This window comes from Stenella coeruleoalba (genome assembly GCF_951394435.1).
Source record: "Stenella coeruleoalba genome assembly, chromosome: 5".
In the NCBI taxonomy this organism is placed as follows: domain Eukaryota; kingdom Metazoa; phylum Chordata; class Mammalia; order Artiodactyla; family Delphinidae; genus Stenella; species Stenella coeruleoalba.
The window spans coordinates 72,051,956-72,070,195 of NC_137150.1; the positions used below are offsets into that span (position 1 = coordinate 72,051,956).

The following is an 18,240-nucleotide window of genomic DNA, read 5'->3' on the forward strand; positions in this document are numbered from 1 at the left end:
CAAATTAGATAGTACCATATATGGTATGATCACTTCTGCAAACTTTTTAGAAAGAATACATATAAATATGCATAATTTTTCTGGATGGAATGATAAGAAACAATAGTAGTTGTTTACCTTTGGGAAGTAGTTATTTACTGTGGACAGTGTGAATGGGAGAAGGTGACTTTCAATTTTCATTTTGTATGTTTCTATATTGCTTCTGTTTTCTAACATCCCATCTTTTAATGCCGACAGATTTTACCTAGATCATAGGATTAGGCTAATTTTTTTGCTTCTACTTCATAGTTTTCTATTAGAAAATTAAATTTAACAATATTTTTCATTCCCTAGAACCTAGAGAAAAGGGGGCAGGGACCAACCTGGCCACCCGCAAGACAGAGTTTACTCCCTCCAATTCTAAACATGAGAAACTAGAGGCAGGGAAACAGAGGGCTGGGAGAAGGGAGAGACTCTTGCTTGAGATCATTCTCTACAAAGATGTCTGAGCTGTGAGCAGAGGCCACGCCTCCTGGGTTCCTGCATGACTCCTCAACTACACCAAAAAGGGGAGAAGAAGAAGCGGGGGTGGGGAAGGGAGTTAACACTTGCAGAAGGCCTACTGGGCACAGGCAGTTTACACGTTCACCAGACAACTTCTGTCCTGAGGAAGCCTTTAAACAGCAAGACCCATCTCACCCTGCACTTTCCTGAATTAAAAGTCTTAAAGCTGGCACAGAAGTTTATTTTCTGGACCCAGAAAAAAGCATGATAAAAATGGTACCCACACCAACTCTCTTACCATGTATCCTGGGATTCTCATTTTGCCTAGGGATCCTGTCTATTACAGAGACTTGTTTGTGAACACAATGCTGGTGTCTAGAAGAGACCTTTTCTATAGTGTTGAGGAAGGCATGCCCTGGGCAAGGAAGGGGTTAACCTTGGAGTCGGGGCCTGGTGCCAGCCAAGAGGTTCAGAGCAGTGTTTATGGGCACCCTGACATTCTGGTTCTACCTTTTGAGCCTGAGAAGCAGGTCTTCTCTCAGACTTCCCGGCTCAGTTCTTCTCTGCATCCCTAGATCTTAATCTCTGTGTTCCTCCCTTTGGACTGGTAACCTGAACTTGGTTCTCAATTGCTTGTGGGGGACTTCAGGGACAGCAGTTGGGGTTTGGAATAGCCACCGTGGGGAATGGGATCCAAGACCGACTGATAAGCCTCATTATTCTTCTGGCTCTCTCAGGATCTCCAGTTTTTCTGGGACTGATGGGTCATGCAGGATAGATTTCACAAGGGGAGTTCACACCTCACCCATTCCCCGTGAACAGAGAGGGCTTGCCAGATGAGTGGGCCAAAGCGAGCCCATTTCCCAGTGGGATGTCATCTCCCTGTTTGGTGTCCTCTCCCAGGTGGGCAGGGTCTAAGACAGCACCCCAAATTGGTTGTATTTCCCCTATCTTGCATACCCGTACTGATCAAGGGGGGGCGGTGGCTGTGTTGCCTATTGCATTTCAGTTAAGGTGATGACTTTGATTGGAATCTCAGGTGGGAAAGTTCAAGGGATAGAAGATGAAAAGGCATCCTGTGAGCAAAGTCCTTCTGCCCGGGAGAGGCGTGAACCTTTATCCAGGTGCCAGCCATTTCATCCCACTGAAGATGGGAGGTTGATGTCATTTCATTCGCAGGTAAGAGCAGGGAGCGGTGTGTAGCAGGGCTCTGTGATTTTCCAGTGACTCAGCGTGTGACCTTTTAGGAGAGATCTCAGAGAAAGAGAAGGTACAGAACATGAGCTTGCTTTTCCAGGGCTCAAGTGGTGTTTGCTGCTGCCACTAGTTTTAGAAATCAGGTGTAGAGAGTTGGATTAACCTGACTCCTTTTTTCATGGAACCATGGAACCAGCGGAGATCATTGGTCTCTGCAAGACCCCTCTCTTGAATTTATTTACTGCCTTATTCCTTTTACTCCCCATCCCACAGTTCCATACCCCTCTCTCACCCACAGTGATTCTTATGTGTTTAGGATGTATCCTTTCGTTTGCTTTCATACAAACGCCATTTCCTTGCAGTATTTATTTATTTTTATTTATTGAAGTATAGTTATTTATAATATTGTTAGTTTCTGGTGTACAGCAAAATGATTGTTACACACACACACACACACACACACACACATATTCTTTTTCAGATTCTTTTCCATTATAGTTTATTACAAGGTACTGAATATAGTTCCCTGTGCTTTCAGGTTTTTTTTTTTTTTTTTTTTTTTGCGGTACGCGGGCCTCTCACTGTCACTGTCGTGGCCTCTCCCGTTGCGCAGCACAGGCTCCGGACGCGCAGGCTCAGCGGCCATGGCTCACGGGCCCAGCCACTCCGCGGCATGCGGGATCTTCCCGGACCAGGGCACGAACCCGTGTCCCCTGCATCGGCAGGCGGACTCTCAGCCACTGCTCCACCAGGGAAGCCCCAGTATTTTTAATTTATGTGAACGTTCCATCTCATCACGTTTCTTTCCTTTCTTCCTCCCCCGCCCCCTCCCCATCTTTTCATCGTTCTTAAGATCCATCCATGTTGCTATGTGTACATCTGATCATTTGCTACAATCCTGCTACACAGAATTCCCGAGTGTGCATTCACTATATTTTATTTTTCAATCTTAGTGATGGAAACTCAGGTAGCCCCCCACTTCCACTGCAAATAACCGTGCAGAAAACATTTGCATACACGTCTCCTTATGGAATTGTATAAGAATTTCTTGGGATGTATACCTAGTGGAGGAGTCGCTAGTATGCGACACTGAATTTGACTCATAATGCCGGAACGTTCCCAAGAATGTTTGCTGATGCACTTTTCTGATGTTTGTCTTCTCACCAGCAGTCCATAAGAGCTGTCATGTCCCATAATCCTGCCAATACTTGGCACTACACTTCCTTCTATATTTTGCTAATATAAAAGGCATACAGTGAGAGCTCTTTGATGTTTTAATTTGCATTTTTCATATTACTAATGCTTTTGAGTCTTCCTTCATATCTGCCATAGTGGCTACATAGTGTACTGTTCAGATTCCTGCTCTAAGACCGAGGTCCTTGTTAACCCAGCTACCAGTAGTGCTGGTTGCTGATGGCTCATAGATGAGACCCTCCCCAGCAATTATCCTCAGCCAGAGGAAGCTGCTTCACCCAGGGTTATGAACTCTTCTTGGGGGTGGCATCCATCCAATGACTAGTCATTGCAGGGAAATAAAGCCTGGTCCCCTTGCTGAATTCAGGACCTCTCTGAAGAGACACCCCAGTTCCCACATTCCCCCATTGGGTCAGCCTAAGCTGCAACTTTATCACAGTTCAGATTCTGGCTCCACCCAATGCTGCTTTCCTCACTCCCTCACCACTCCCCAAAAACCCTGCTCAAAACTCTCCATCTCAGAATCTGCTTCCCAGGAAAACTGACCTACACCAAGTTCTTTGGAGTTTCATCTTCTGTACAGTGTCAGTTTATATCAGTTCCCCATTTTCTATTGCAGTCATAAATGTTCAAGATCCTTGCATATTCTTCGTATAAATTCCCCATTGGTTTTAGATGTTACAGATATCTATTTTTTAATCAGCCTATTAACTTTGTTCATGGGATATTTTGCTGACTAGAAATCTTTAATTTTGATGTAATCAAATTCATAAAATTTTGCCTATGGTCTATGCTTTTGAAATTTCATTTTAAAAGAGCTTTCCTGAATCACAAAGATATTTTCCTGAACTTAATCCTACAAATTTTGTTTCTACTACTTTTCTTTAATCTTTTACACTTAGGTCTTTTAACGACCCAGAGCCCTCTTTTGTATGTGGTATTAAGTAGGGACTCAGTTTTATTTTTCTCCATATAGTAAGCCAGTTCCCCATGCCATTTACTAAACGATCTATCCTTCCCCCAATTTGTGGTAGCACATTGGTCCTATATTAAGTTCAGACATACACATGACTCTGTGTCTGAGCTCTCTATTCTGTTTTGTTGGCCTCTTTGTACATTTTCTTAATTTCTCTTTTTATTGTGATGGCTTTATAATATGTCTTAATATCAGAGAGGGTAAGAGCCCTCTTCACTCTCCTTTTTAAAAGTTGGCTTAGCTGTTGTTCTCTGCTGTGTCTAACTGAAGTGTTAACACATACCTGCATAATTTTTAGAATAAGTTTAGTTTCCGTGCTTTGGACTTTATATGTTGGCTTTGTTTGGATTAGAAGCCCTAGTTCATCTGGCAGCAAGGGGTCTGATAGCCAGCGTGCCGGGACGATGATTTGCGTCATCGGCGGTGCACACACAGAAGCACAGGGTAGAAACTTTAGGAAGGAGTCAAGCCAAGAGATACTATCTGGCCTGCACTGGATACTAGAAAGCCCTGACAGTTCTCTGCAAAGTGGAATCCAATCTGATCCAAGAGAAACATTCAAAGGCTCAGAGATCTTAATGAGCCTGGGAACCTAATCAGAGGCAGTAATGAATGATATTAACAATACTGTCCCGCCAAAGAGAAAACCCTATCTGGATGCCGGGTTGCTTGGCCTGTGTTCCTGAGCATTGCAAGGGCCTGTCAAAAGGTTAATTCATTGCCACCTTCTCTGTCTGCTGCTCCTGCAGCTTTTCAAACCCACTGTTCCCAAAACCTCAGCTTTGAGCATTTTTGTTTTGTGATAACGCGGAGCCTGTGAGCAAGCCATAGTTATTCATCCGTGGTGTGAAGACGACGCGTGCTCCAGCTCTGGAGGTGCTTGCAGGTTCAGACACGTCAGAGCTGAGGAGGAATGAAACGACACTGCCGAAACCTTGAAAACCAAGTTCAAGGAGAGGGCAAGACTTTCCAAATGTAGAATCTGCTCTTAGATGGAGCTGAGGCTCCGCCGGGGCACGGGTTATGCTGTGAACTTCCGTTTTCTCTTTACTAAGGACTGTAAGGCCGAGAGAATCACCTCTGTTTGGTCCAGTCTGCACACCTGCCCTCACATGGACCCAGTTCTGCTGACTTCTGCTGGGTATCTGCACCTTTCCTTTCTCCCTCATGCTATTTTCATCCTCTGCTGCTGTATGAGGCTCATGCCCCTTCCTGTTTTCCAAGCTCTTACTTCTAAGTTCAAAGTCTTTGAGAACAGACATCTTCAATTGATTTGTATAGATTGTGTTTCTTCCCTCAGTGGCTCTACAAAATTCTGGTTGTTGGCGTCACATGTTTACCTCAAGAGTGGCCAACGAATCGGATTGCTTGGCCCCTTGGCTCTCTCTGTCTAACCTGAGTGTGTGTCCCTGTCCTGGACCCGTGCTGGATCCCACACTGTGATAGGGGGTGGCCTATATCATCTGCTACCTTTGGAGAAGGGTCAGATCCTGATTGGGGCCCAAGAGGCCTAGAAAGGGCCCTCATTTGACCTTTGTGCTTTGCTGAAACCCAGAAGGCCAGAGTTCAATGTCCTTGTTACTTTGCTCCTCTGTAGCTAGGGAACAGGACCACTCTGGGAAGAAGGGCTTAACCTCTCCTCTTCCTTTTCCCCTCTTTCTTTTGCTCTGGGTATATGATGGGAGCTCAGGGAAGTCCATTAACTAGCCTCCTATGTCCTTTAAGTCTTCTTTAAATATAACAGTCAGTGTTTGGAACCTCTACTAGCTGCTTCAAAGACCAGCCACTGCGTTTTAAACAAAGACAGCTTGGCTAAAGGTCTTTTAGTGGACTTTTGGGGTCCTTACTCTGAGGGGTATAGGAGGGCTTTATCCAGCGTTAGCCTGCCTGGAGTGGTAGGAGGTAGGACAGGGACTGGGGGTGGCTTTTTCTTTCAGAATCAGTGAAGAAAGGAAGGAGGCTGTGCCACGTTTTAAGATTCTAAGTGTGGTTGTCTAGGAAGCATCTGTTCAGAAGCCTTGAGACCCAGTCCATAGATAGGTAAATATTCACAGAAGGAGAGACCTCAGTGGTAGGGATCAAGTTGTTGACTATCCCAGTGGAAAATTAGATCATCCATTCTGCACCACCACCCTCTTACCCCATCAATTCCAGACTTTCAGGAAGAAGGGAGTATAGCCCAGCCCATGGTCAGGCCACTGGACAGGATGCTGTGCTGACTGTGCTGTCATGCTGTGTTCACACTATCTGCTCTGGTGTCAGTCATATGCTGACCAGTTCTAGTAGGATGGCAATGACCTTTTTTAGGGCTGTCGAGGATCCTGGAATGTCCCTGTACCTCTTAAAGCCTCTGTTTGTCCATGTGTCTAATTAAGACTAGAGAATCCATAGCCCAGCTCTAAAGAGCTAAGAGTTCACCAAACACTTAGGTAGAGATGTTTCTTAAAAAAAAGAGCAGTTGCATCCCACAAACTGGCTTTCCTATATTTGGTTTCTCCCAGGGATATTAAATATAACTTTTCACATGTTGTAGGCTTCAGAGCAGACCATGTGGTTGACAGACTTCTTGGTGTGGGCTCAAAACTTGGCCTACCAGTCCCTGAGGGGACCTCTGAATGTTAGGCTGTATGAAACCACTCTGAAAAAAGTTGCATGTGTGTGAGGAAGGATGGGCAAAAGCAGAGGTGGCCCGAGGAGCTGGCTCACTGTTTGTGCTCCCTGGGCCACCCCTTTCTCCTTGGAACTTCTGAGAAGCTCTGTTTGGTCATCATCATCTTGGCCAAATCAAACACAACCAGGAAGAGCTGTTTCTCAGGAACGACTCTTGGGAGTCACGCCTTCTTGTGAGCCACAGGGACCCAGGGTGAGGAGAAGCCCGTGTGGAAAGGTTCTTACGCTCCTTTATGATTCAGGACCTCTGATTTTTGCTGGTGAAAGTAGGAAAAAGTGTCCTCAGGACAAGAAATCAAAGATAATGCACAGAAGGAGTGCAGATAGTAAACTGTCGACAAAAAGATGCACATCCTGGCTAAAAAAGAGAAGAAAATGCAAAGCTGGAAGCAGGTTTTGGGCTCCACCACACATTTGTTAAACTGGGGTGCACCCTAACTCTGAATTTTCAGTCCAGGCCAGCCCACCACGTATCCAGGGACAAGGGGCTGTAACAAATAACTCTCATTCACTTCGCCCTACTTGGAGCATTTGTCACAGCTTCTACCCAGTTCTGCTTCTTGGCTTTATCTCACAGGTCCTCCTCCCTTGATTCGTATCCTATAATCCTGACTGTTTAGCTTCCCCCATTTGACATGGCAAAAATGAATATAAATGACAAAACTCAATGATAGCCCAGTTCTGTGCTAGGAGAAATGGCACATTTAAATGAAGGTGAAGGCCCTGCAAACTGATTGCACCTTTCTAGATAGTAATCTGCCAATAGCAAGAGCTGAGTCCTTGCCACGATCCAGCCATTCTGTCCAGGGAAGCATCCTCCAAATAAATAAACCCAAAGGGATAAAAGAACTATTCATACAGAAATAACCATACTGGTGGTGTTAATACTAATGAATTAGAAATCATACAATATTCAACCTGAGGCAAATTGGAAAGCAAATTATGATGCACCCATATAACAGACACAGTATTACAATTATAATCGACAAACATGAGGCCTCCGTTGACACAAAAAAACCTGAATATGAAATAATATTAGAGAAAAAACACCCTGAGAAGTGTATCCTTACAGTGATTGCACAGTGTGCAACCTGACAAGCATCAGAAGGGAATTAATAGGAACATAGGTATTTAATACACAATGGAGTTTTCCTGTGGAAAAGTTGTGCAAGTGCGTAAGAAAAGTGTTTCCTAAATAAAATAGAAAGGTGGGAGGACAAGGCATTCTCCTCTGGTGGGTGTTCCTGTGCTGGCTTGGGTAAGGGGCTCGGCTCCTTTTTCTTTAAGTTTTGTTTCTGTCCTGTGGATGTTCTCAGCTCTAGGAGAGGACAGGAGGAGGCTTTCTAAGATCTCTCATCTTGGCAGCACTGCCCTCCACCCTAGGCTTCTGCCGCCCAACAGTTTGGTCTGTAGAGAATCCTTGGCTTCCTTTCATTTCTCCTCACTCATTTTTCAAAAAGCAACCAATGAGCAATGGATAGTTGAGACAGCACCAGTCTAGAGGTCAGAGGGCCATGGTTCTAGCCCTGGCTTTGCCACCATCTTGCTGGGTTGCCTTGGACAAGTCACTTCCAGACTTGGGCAAGTCTGGGCCTCAGTTTCCTCATCTGTCAAATGGCAGTGTTGGACCAGGTGATTTCTAAAGTCCTGACATTTCTATTGCTCGATCTTTATTGACCCAGGATGAGGAAAGGAGTCTTGAAATGGAATTCTCGTCACTCTGAGGCTGCGAATCAACTCTGCCATCCACAGCCAGCTACCTGCATGCCCTGGAGGCCGGCGTAGCACTATGACCGGATCCTTCTCACTGCAGGTGCAAGGGCTCACCAAGGGTTGATGAGAAGAAAGAAAGAAGTCTGCATGTTTTAGGCCTTTATCATTGGACACTTAAGTACAGTTCAATGTTTCTTGAGAGAGATAAGAGCCAGAAAGTTCCAGCAGGAAGCAGGTCTCCTTTAGAAGAGTGGGCTAATCTTGCTTGACCTTGACTTCCCAGAATGAGACCCTCTGAACAGCTTTGAAACAGCTTCTAGGATGGCAATGACCAGGCTCCTGTGTCGAAACAACTCCTCGCGCTGCGACTGCCCAGAGAAGCAAGCAAGTGGAGCAGGGCTGGCGTCACAGAAGCTTCAGCCAACTGGAGAAAGAGCATCTGAAGCAAGTCAGAGTTCCTTCAGATGTGCTGTGATCGAGAAGAAAAAGATTGGTGAGAGAAAAATGGGAACCGAGTAAGGAAAATTAGCTGGCTGTGGTGTACGGAAGGGGCCCTTAAGTCTACTTCAGCATCTAAGTCTAATGAGTGCATCTCTCTTTGTGCAGTGAGAAGTGAATAGTGAGGGGAGGACAAAGGGATGGGAAGAGGGGAAAGCTTTTGTCTGTTTTTGGCAGAGAGAATGAAAGGGCCCTTGACTGCTTCAGTGGCCATGCTGCAACAAAAGAGTAGGTGATGCTCTTCTCACTAAGAACAGGGGCACGGGAAGGACAGGAGGGTCCTGTCTGCAGCAGAGGTCTTAGAGGAGCCCTGAACATGCAGACTTTATGTGGAGCTGTATGAATTAGTTTGCACCGAGTAACAAATCATCCCCAACCTCAGTGGCTTAAAGCAACAACCGCTTACTGAAATGACGGCTCTGTGGGCTGGCTGGGCCGTTCTTTGGTCTGGGCCAGCTTGGCTGAGCTCCGCCGGGCTGCGCACCTGCCATCAGCGGGCAAATCGGCTGGCAGTTGAATGACTGAGGGTGGCATCACTCACAGGTCTGGTGGCCAGTAGGCTGTTAGTAAGAGTTATGTGACCCGGCCACACGCCTCTCCTCATCCTGTGGGCTAACACCGGTTTGTTTATGGGGCAGCGGATTTCCAGGAGCTGCGTGAGACGCAGCGGCAAAGCCCCTTGAGGCCTAGGCTGAAAGCTGCACATCTTCACTTCCAATGCATTCTGTTGATCAAAGGCCAGCTAGAGTGACCAACTGTCCTAGTTTGCCCAGCGCTGAGGGGTTTCCCAGGACACAGGACTTTCAGCATAAAAATTGGGAGAGTTCTGAACAAACCAGGACAGTTGGTCACTCTAATGGCCAGCCCAGGTGCAAAGAATGGGGAACTTGACCTTTCTCCAAAGAAGATATAAAATGACCAATAAACACACGAAAAGATGTGCAACATCACTAATAATTAGGAAAATGCAAATCAAAGCCACAGTGAGATGCCACTTCATACTCATTAGGAAGGCTGTTATCCAAAAAACAGAAAATAACAAGTGTTAGAGAATGTGGAGGAATTGGAACATTTGTGTATTGCTGGTGGGAATGTAAAATGGTGCAGCCACTGTGGGAAACATTATGGCGATTCCTCAAAAAAGTAAACACAAAATTACTGTATGATCCAGCAATTCCAGTTCTGGGTATATACCCAAAAGAATTGAAAGCAGGGACTTCAACAGATATTTGTACACCCCTGTACATAGCAGCATTATTCACAATAGCCAAAAGGTGAAAGTGTCTAATGGTTAATCCAAGTGTGAATGGATAAACAAAATGTGGTTTCTGTGTACAATGGAATTATTATTCAGTCTTATAAAGGAAGGAAATCCTGTCACATGCTACAACATGGATGAACCTGGAAGACATTTTGGTAATTGAAATAAGCTAATCAAAAAGAAAAATACTGGGGCTTCCCTGTTGGCGCAGTGGTTGAGAGTCCGCCTGCCGATGCAGGGGACACGGGTTCGTGCCCTGGTCCGGGAAGATCCCACATGCAGCGGAGCGGCTGGGCCCGTGAGCCATGGCCGCTGAGCCTGCGCGTCCGGAGCCTGTGCTCCGCAACGGGAGAGGCCACAACAGTGAGAGGCCCGCGTACGGCAAAAAAAAGAAAACTACTGTGTGAGTCCACGTATATGGACTTCTTAGAGTAGTCAAATTAATAGAGACAGAAAGTAGAATGGTGGTTTCCAGGAGCTGGAGAGAGGAGGGACTGGGGAGTTAGTGTCTGACGGGTGCAGTGTTTCAGCTGGGGAAGATGAAAACGTTCTGGAGATGGATGGTGGTGATGGCTGCACAACAGTGTGAATGTACTTAATGCCACAGAACTGTACATTTTTAAATGGTTAAAATGGTAAGCTTTCTGTTTATGTGTATCTTACCACCATAAACAAAGGAGTGGGGAACTTGGCTCCCCTATTAGCGAGAGGAGCTACAAACTAATGTGGCCGTTTTGCCATCTGCTGTACGGGTGGACAGGCATTTAACTGAACAAGGCCAAGCTGTTGCAGTAGAACATGGTTTTGGAGAAACTGCGCTGGGAGAGCGAGCGGGATCCACATATTGACTCTTGGTACGCTTACCTTTGGGAGCCAGTTGCAGCTTATGGTTATTCATCTGGGTAGGAAACAAGAGAGGCTAAAAGGAGGCTCATGTTGATGAGCGAATGAGGTGATAAGGATGTATGGTAAGACTTTGGAACCGGCCAGACAAGTAAAATAAAATAAAACGGAGTCAGAGCCCTAAAGAAATTACTAACGTGTGCCGAGGGCTCCAAGCCGCCCTTTCCCGCCTCCTTTCTGCCCCTGGCTGCGCACAGAGCAGGCAGTCAGTAACCAAATGCCTCAGTCACCCAAGGAGCCGGGTGCACAGGGCCTGGCTCGTGCACAGCCTTCCCCTCCTAGACCCTCTCTGTTTGGTGCTCACGGGAGTCTGTGTTTATTGGAGACTCTGATTTGCCTGTTTCTTTAGTCCAGCGTTGCGAGGAGCAGGCAGCAGGGAGGGATGAGTGAGGAAAGGCATCAGTGTGTGAGTGTGGCCAGGCGGGGTGAAGGCAGACAGGGACTGAAGGAAGCTATGAAGCAGATGACCAGGAGGAACAGCCAGACTCCCAGGATGCTGTGGCCAGGAAGGACTTGGAGAGCATCTGGTCCACTCTTCCCATCAGAGGATGAGGAAAGTGAGTCCAGAAAGCCTCGGGCACTTGTTCAGGACCGGTCACCGGGGGAAGCAGGAAGTGGCAGAGCTGGTACTTGGGACAGTTTTCTCATTTCTAAGCTGGAGCTCTGTCTTCTGCATCCAGCAGCTTCCGATTTCCCGTGGAACCCTCTCCACACTAGTTGCTGGAAGTGGACGTGGTAAAGCCCCAGTGCAGTGTGCCTCCTTTCCCCCACATTTCATCTACTCCTCAGGGGCACCATGCCCTCAGCACGTAGGCGTGCATCTTCTAGCTCCTCCAGCCCTGGAAAGGCTGGTACAGAGGGTGTACTGTCATCAGCTACTTAGTTAAGGGGTTCTACTGTATTTTTCAGTCATTTTCCCCACTCAGGCTCATGGGGAGAAGTTATTTTTGGGTGTTATGGGAAGTACAGTACAGACCAATCCTTTCTTCTTAACTCAGTGACTAAAATTTAGCCTGCTCTGGGTTTGTGGCTTAATGCTTAAAGGTCAACAGTGAGTGGGCATAGCTCATCTCAGAAAGCTGAAGTGCTGGGGGATGGAGTCGGGCTGAACCCTCTTCTTCTTTGTGTGGAGAGGAGAACTTCTGGGAAGAACCCAATTGAGAAGAAGCTGGTGAATGGATTTATTGATCCAATTGCCTTTCCCACCTGGGAAGGCTTCAATAACTGGGAAAAGCTAGTGAGAAGCACACAGCTCTCTGCACTGTCCAGGACTCAGTGTGCTGCTCTAGGAATCCTAAGATGCGAATCTACATATTGATTAAGGGCCTGCTATGGACAAGTTACTGGGGAACCTTTCAAGAGGAGGCAGGTACAATGCCTGCCCTCAGGGAGCTCACAGTCTGGTCACAGGGGAATAAGGCATGGACTCACTAAGGCAAGTGGAGAAGGTAAGGGCTCAGGAGGCACTAAGTGCCTGGTGTCTGACACCCACGTAGCAGAGGTTGGAACCAGAGAGCAAACAGAATCTGAAAATGCCACCCTTACCCCATGCTTGCCTGTCAGGACAGGTGCCAGAGAAAGGATCCAAAGCTGCCTTGAGAGGTCAGGGTAGGTCAAGCGGGAAGGGACAAGACAAAAGCTGGGAGATGAAGCAGTGAACTAATAGTTAGAGAGGGGGGGAGAGGGCAGAAGCAGAAAAGGAAGCCAAGAATGAAGTGGGGTGGGACCCTCTATTAGTTAGGATGCAGGTGTAGCTACGTGGGACAGAGACCCAGAGGAACTGTGGTTTAAACAAGACAGAAGTGTGTTTCGCGAGTAAAGTCTGAGCTAGTAAAATGGTTCTGCGCAGTGAATCATCAGAGGCTTAGGCTCCGTTTCTTTTCTTGCTCCATCAGGTCATCTCTAAGTTGTTGTTCTCATTTGCATGGCCCAACGAGGCTCACCACCACCTCCACACTCCACCCTATGGAAAGGGGGGAGGAGCCATGGTGGGGGGAGGAGCCTCCTTCCCTTTAAAGGCAGAGAGATTGCTCTTGCCATTTGCACTCCCATCCCATTGGCCAGAACTTGGTCACGTGGCAATGCCCAGCTACAAATGAGAATGGGGATCATTGTCTTTATTCTGGGTGCCCATGTGCTCTGCTAAAATGTCTTCTGCCATGGAAGAAGGAAGAGTAGGTATTGGGGGACACCAAGCAGTCTCTGCCACAGGCATACACTAGATGCAAACAAGGCAAAATAGGGTCCATGTAATGCCAGTACAGATACCAAGCACAGCAGCTCCTCTGTGAAACCTGCCAGGATGTGTCCCCTTGGATACTGAGAAGAGAGAAGCACAGAGAAGAGTGAGATTACAATCCTTGGAAGAACTAAGGAAATCTTCACGTAAGTGTGCATTTGAGTGGAGTCCCATCTATTTGACAATAGATGGAGAGGAAGGACATACCAAGAAGACATGTCAATCATGTGGCGAGAGCGGCAGGAATGGAATCCAAGTTAACAGGAGCCACTGACGATGTTTGAACAGGGGGAGAGATGGGGATATGTTTCCGCTGGCCTCTCAGGGGCCAAAGCAACAATGCTTGATGCCAAGACTGGCAAAGGAAGAGAACACAGGATAGCCTGAAGTTTTGGGGCATAGGGCTCTAGACTGTGTTTATACCACCCCAAAAAGAATTGGACCTCACTGAATTTACATAAGCAGGTACTCTGTCCCACCCTGCCCTAAAGAGCCTGGAAGCCTTGCCTTTTCTTCTCATTTTGTTAGGGGTAGGACGGCCCCGCCCTCTAATGTCCCGCAGAGGCATCCTCCCTATCTCCCTGAGCTGCGGGCACGGATGCTTGACACTAAGCCTTACCCCGATGCTCTGGTTCCCAGTCGGCGTCTCTGTGGGGATGGGGAATGAGGATGGGAGCCGGGCTGGCATCATTCTGCATATGTAATAGAGCCAGAAGACTTGTGAAACCCAGGAGGTTCTGCTAGGACGTTCTGCAGTAAATACGTGTCATAAAAATAAACCTATCCTGCTATTCAACAGCAATGAGCAATACCCTTAGGGTTGCCAACGCTGGAAGTACTGACATCTCTGGGCACAGTGCGGCAGGATGAAGGCCAATCCATGACAGCATGCTCGAATGCACACATCCTCCCGCTCCCGGCCACCCACATCCCACCACAGACTCAGACCTCCTTCAAGTTGTCAAGTGAACTGCAGCCAGGTATAGAGAAATGTAAAGTCCTACTTTTGAGTCAAAACAAGACAATAATTGCCAGTGCCAGGGGTGGGGATCTTGACTGTAGCTGGTGTAACAAAAAGATTGAAGGGTTATTGTGGACTCTACATTTAACATGAGCCAATGGTATGCAGGTGGCATAGAGATGCTAATGTAGTCCTTAACAGCTTTGGAGCCAATGGAGTGTCCAGAACAAAGGAGGCTGTTAATCCTGTTTCAGATCAGAGTAACATATGAGTTACAATCAGAGAAAAGGTTCCAGAATGGTATGAGAACTTGAAACATGGAGTTAAGTTAAGAGAACAGAAACTCTGCAGCCTAGAGGAGACTCAGGTGAACATAACGACCAGCTTCATGTCCCTGAAGGGTTGTCATGGGGATAAGGAAACAGCTTCTTCTGTGTGGGCTCCAAGGAGAAGTTATAGCCTGGCCCATTTGTTTCAGAATAGAACTGGAATTGTCTGAAAATGGAATGCTCTCCCCCATGAAACAGTGAATTCTCCATTGCTGGGGTTTGGAAAAGGCTGGTAAGTCTGTACGTGGGCTGCTGTGGCAGAAATTCATCCATTGGGTAAAGACAGGACTAGAGGACCTCTTGAGTTTCTTCCATCTTTCAGGTCTTATGATTCTGTGTGCTTTGTTTTTAATTAAAATTTTTATTTGGACATAATTGTAGACGCATATGCTGTTATAAGATACAATACAGAGAGATCCGGTGCGCCCTTTACCCAGTTTCTCTCAATGGTAAGACTTACAAGACTCTAGTACAATCTCACAATCAGGATATTGACTATTCCAACAAAGTCTGTCCTTCCTGTGCCTCAGAAGCCCCTGCCCTTGAGGAGCTACCAGCATAAAGGAGAATAAGAGATGTGCAGAATCAAAGATAGTGCAATTTTGGATACAAGATAACGAACAGAGTGGGACCAACCAAATGCCATGGATGACCAGAAGACGAAGAGATCACATCTGCCTAGGGATAGCAGGAGAGGCTTCCCAGGGGAGACGGCATGGAATCAGGCCTTGAAGGAAGACTAGGAACTCGACAGAGGTGGGAGAGTTGGTGGTGGTACAGTGGTTAGTTAGCACTGCCTTCCAGACAGAGGTGGGTATTCTTAGTTAAGGACCTGTGTCCATCCAGGGGCTCATTAAGAACTAGAAGATACGTCTGCTTGTGAATGACTTTCTCTTGTTACAGATCTACTATATGATCTGAAATTGCCAAAGATGTGAATATAGGTGCTCAAAGAACCACTGGCATCCTCTGGGTTGGCTTCATCCAGTTCCTAACACCTGCCCAGGACCTCATGTATCACAGGTGCTTAGCATCTGTTGAATAAATGCCTGAGTGAAGATATGAATGAATAGACCTCTGCCCCTGTTGTCCGAGTTCTGCTTTTCTTCCTTCATAGAAGAGGAGCTTGTGATAGCATGGAAGGCAATGGCATTGGTTTAATTTGGGTGATTGCCTAAAACCCACGTGGTTTTCTAGTGTTGTAGGTAGGAGAGCATGAGATGCTGCTTAAGGCTGAGGTCACAGGTGCCCCACAAACCCCCGGAGGCCAGTTAATTTTTTTCTCCTCTGTGGCTACAGGCTCTACACTGCATCCAAGGTGTCCCACTGTTGGGACAAAATCCACAGTTGATTATCTTTTCCTTAAACATTTTGATAAGCCTGCAGAGCAAGATTCTGGACCTAGTTACCTTTGCTTCTGCTTAACCTTCCTCACCTCTGGGTTTGTGATGTAAGAAAGGAATGTGTTTCCTAGAAGCGAAGTATGGCAGAGCTTGGGGGTTGGGGGAGAGAGGACTTCGCAATTTAGAAATCAGCTGACCTTGCCCCTTATTTTAAGACTAGACAGTGGAAGTCAGGAGGGGGCATGTCCTGCCCAGTGTCATCTCGTGAGCCACTGGGAACAGGGATCAGAGCTCCGGCTTCTTGGCTTCTCTTATGATGTTCGCTCCAAGGCATCCAGCTGTTTCCTCCTCAGACAAAGCCAGCACCTCTCGAGCCTCCTACTTGTGGCCATGTGCCAAGAGTCTCTAATGCTTATGACAACACGGCATAAGAATTAGGTGTACTTGGTTTTCCTTATGCACAGAAGCCTAAAAGAGATCAAAGCATTTACAGTTTGATGATGTTCCCAAATGCAAGTTCAAATTGCTGAATGAAACAGCCAGCAGTTTTTCAGAGGGCTTTCCGGAGTAATTACTCAAGATGGAATTAACTCAAGATGGAATTAAGCCAAACTACCTTTGGCTCCTTTTCATCCCCTCTCACTGCCTGGAAAGAGGAGGAGGGGGGAACCAACAAAGAAAATCTTGAGAGACTATTGCTAATTACAGATTTTTACCTGCCTGATGTTCTTTTGCTTTGCACATTAATTAAATCAAGACCAGGTGTCTCGCAGATGGGTTAGCTTCTGGCTCTTGGAAGAGATTAACAGATCCTAGCAAATGGGTAAGGGGAAAGCGCTCAAGTTTTATGGGTCATTGATGCTGCTTCTCTCAGCAGAAATCAAGATTGAGAGAGAAAGAAGTGGCCTAGTTCCTTAGGAAGCCTCAGTGGCTGCTCACATGTTAACCATCTCCAGAGCCCTGAGAGCAGGCAGATCCCCTCTGCCAGCAGATCTGGCCAAGCCATCAGATCTGAAAGAAGTCAGACCTCAAATTCTCGTGCTACGGGAAATTGGTTCGGGACTGGAGGTGTGCGACCTGGGACCAGAGGCTGCTGACAGGGCCCTGTGCGGCGATCAGGAGTCAGCCATCTGATGGGAGCTGCTCTCCTGCCCCCAATCTTCCCCTGCTGACACTAACTCTCCCCACTGCTGTCAAAACAGAAAAAGGACGTGGCAGGGGGCGGGGGGGGTGCGAAGTGAGAGTAGCAGCGACATACATACACTATATAAAATATAAAATAGTTGGCTGGTGGGAAGCGGCAGCATAGCACAGGGAGATCAGCTCGGTGCTTTGTGACCACCTAGAGGGGTGGGAGGGAGATGCAAGAGGGAGGGGATATGGGGACATGTGCATGCATATGGCTGATTTGCTTTGTTGTACAATAGAAACTAACACAGTATTGTGAAGCAATTATACGCCAATAAAATTCTATTAAAAAAAAACTGAGAAAAAGGAGATGACCAAACCAGATTTTTGTTTTTACAGTGTAATTTTTTAATTTTTATTTATTTATTTTTTTTAACTTCTTTATCTCCTCCCTCTTGCGTCTCCCTCTCACCCTCCCTATCCCACCCCTCTAGGTGGTCACAAAGCACCGAGCTGATCTCCCTGTGCTATGCGGCTGCTTCCCACTAGCTAGCTATTTTACATTTGGTAGTATATATAAGTCCATACTACTCTCTCACTTCGTCCCAGCTTACCCTTCCCACTTCCCGTGTCCTCAAGTCCATTCTCTACATCTGTGTCTCTATTCCTGTCTTGCCCCTAGGTTCTTCAGAACCACTTTTTTTTTTTAGATTCCATATATATGTGTTAGCATACAGTATTTGTTTTTCTCTTTCTGACTTACTTCACTCTGTATGACAGACTCTAGATCCATCCATCTCACTACAAATAACTCAATTTCATTTCTTTTTATGGCTAAGTAATATTCCATTGTATATATGTGCCACATCTTCTTTATCCATTCATCTGTTGATGGACACTTAGGTTGCTTCCATGTCCTGGCTACTGTAAATAGAGCTGCAATGAACACTGTGGAACATGACTCTTTTTGAATTATGGTTTTTTCAGGGTATATGCCCAGTAGTGGGATTGTTGGGTTGTATGGTAGTTCTATTTTTAGTTTTCTAAGGAACCTCCATACTGTTCTCCATAGTGGCTGTATCAATTTACATTCCCACCAACAGTGCAAGAGGGTTCCCTTTTCTCCACACCCTTTCCAGCATTTATTGTTTGTAGATTTTTTTGATAATGGCCATTCTGACCGGTGTGAGGTGATACCTCATTGTAGTTTTGATATGCATTTCTCTAATGATTAGTGATGTTGAGCATCCTTTCATGTGTTTGTTGGCAATCTGTATATCTTCTTTGAAATGTCTGTTTAGGTCTTCTGCCCATTTTTGGATTGGGTAGTTTGTTTTTTTGATAT

General features: G+C 46.4%; 1 long non-coding RNA gene across 2 annotated transcripts in view; it reads left to right on the plus strand.

The window, feature by feature from the left end:
• LOC307187187 overlaps positions 1–18,240 on the plus strand; it is a 67,671-nt gene that overhangs the window by 11,864 nt on the left and 37,567 nt on the right. For both annotated transcript variants that reach the window (XR_013828542.1, XR_013828543.1), the window contains one exon: positions 1,523–1,662. This is a non-coding gene — a long non-coding RNA (uncharacterized lncRNA). The remainder of the gene's footprint in view (positions 1–1,522; positions 1,663–18,240) is intronic.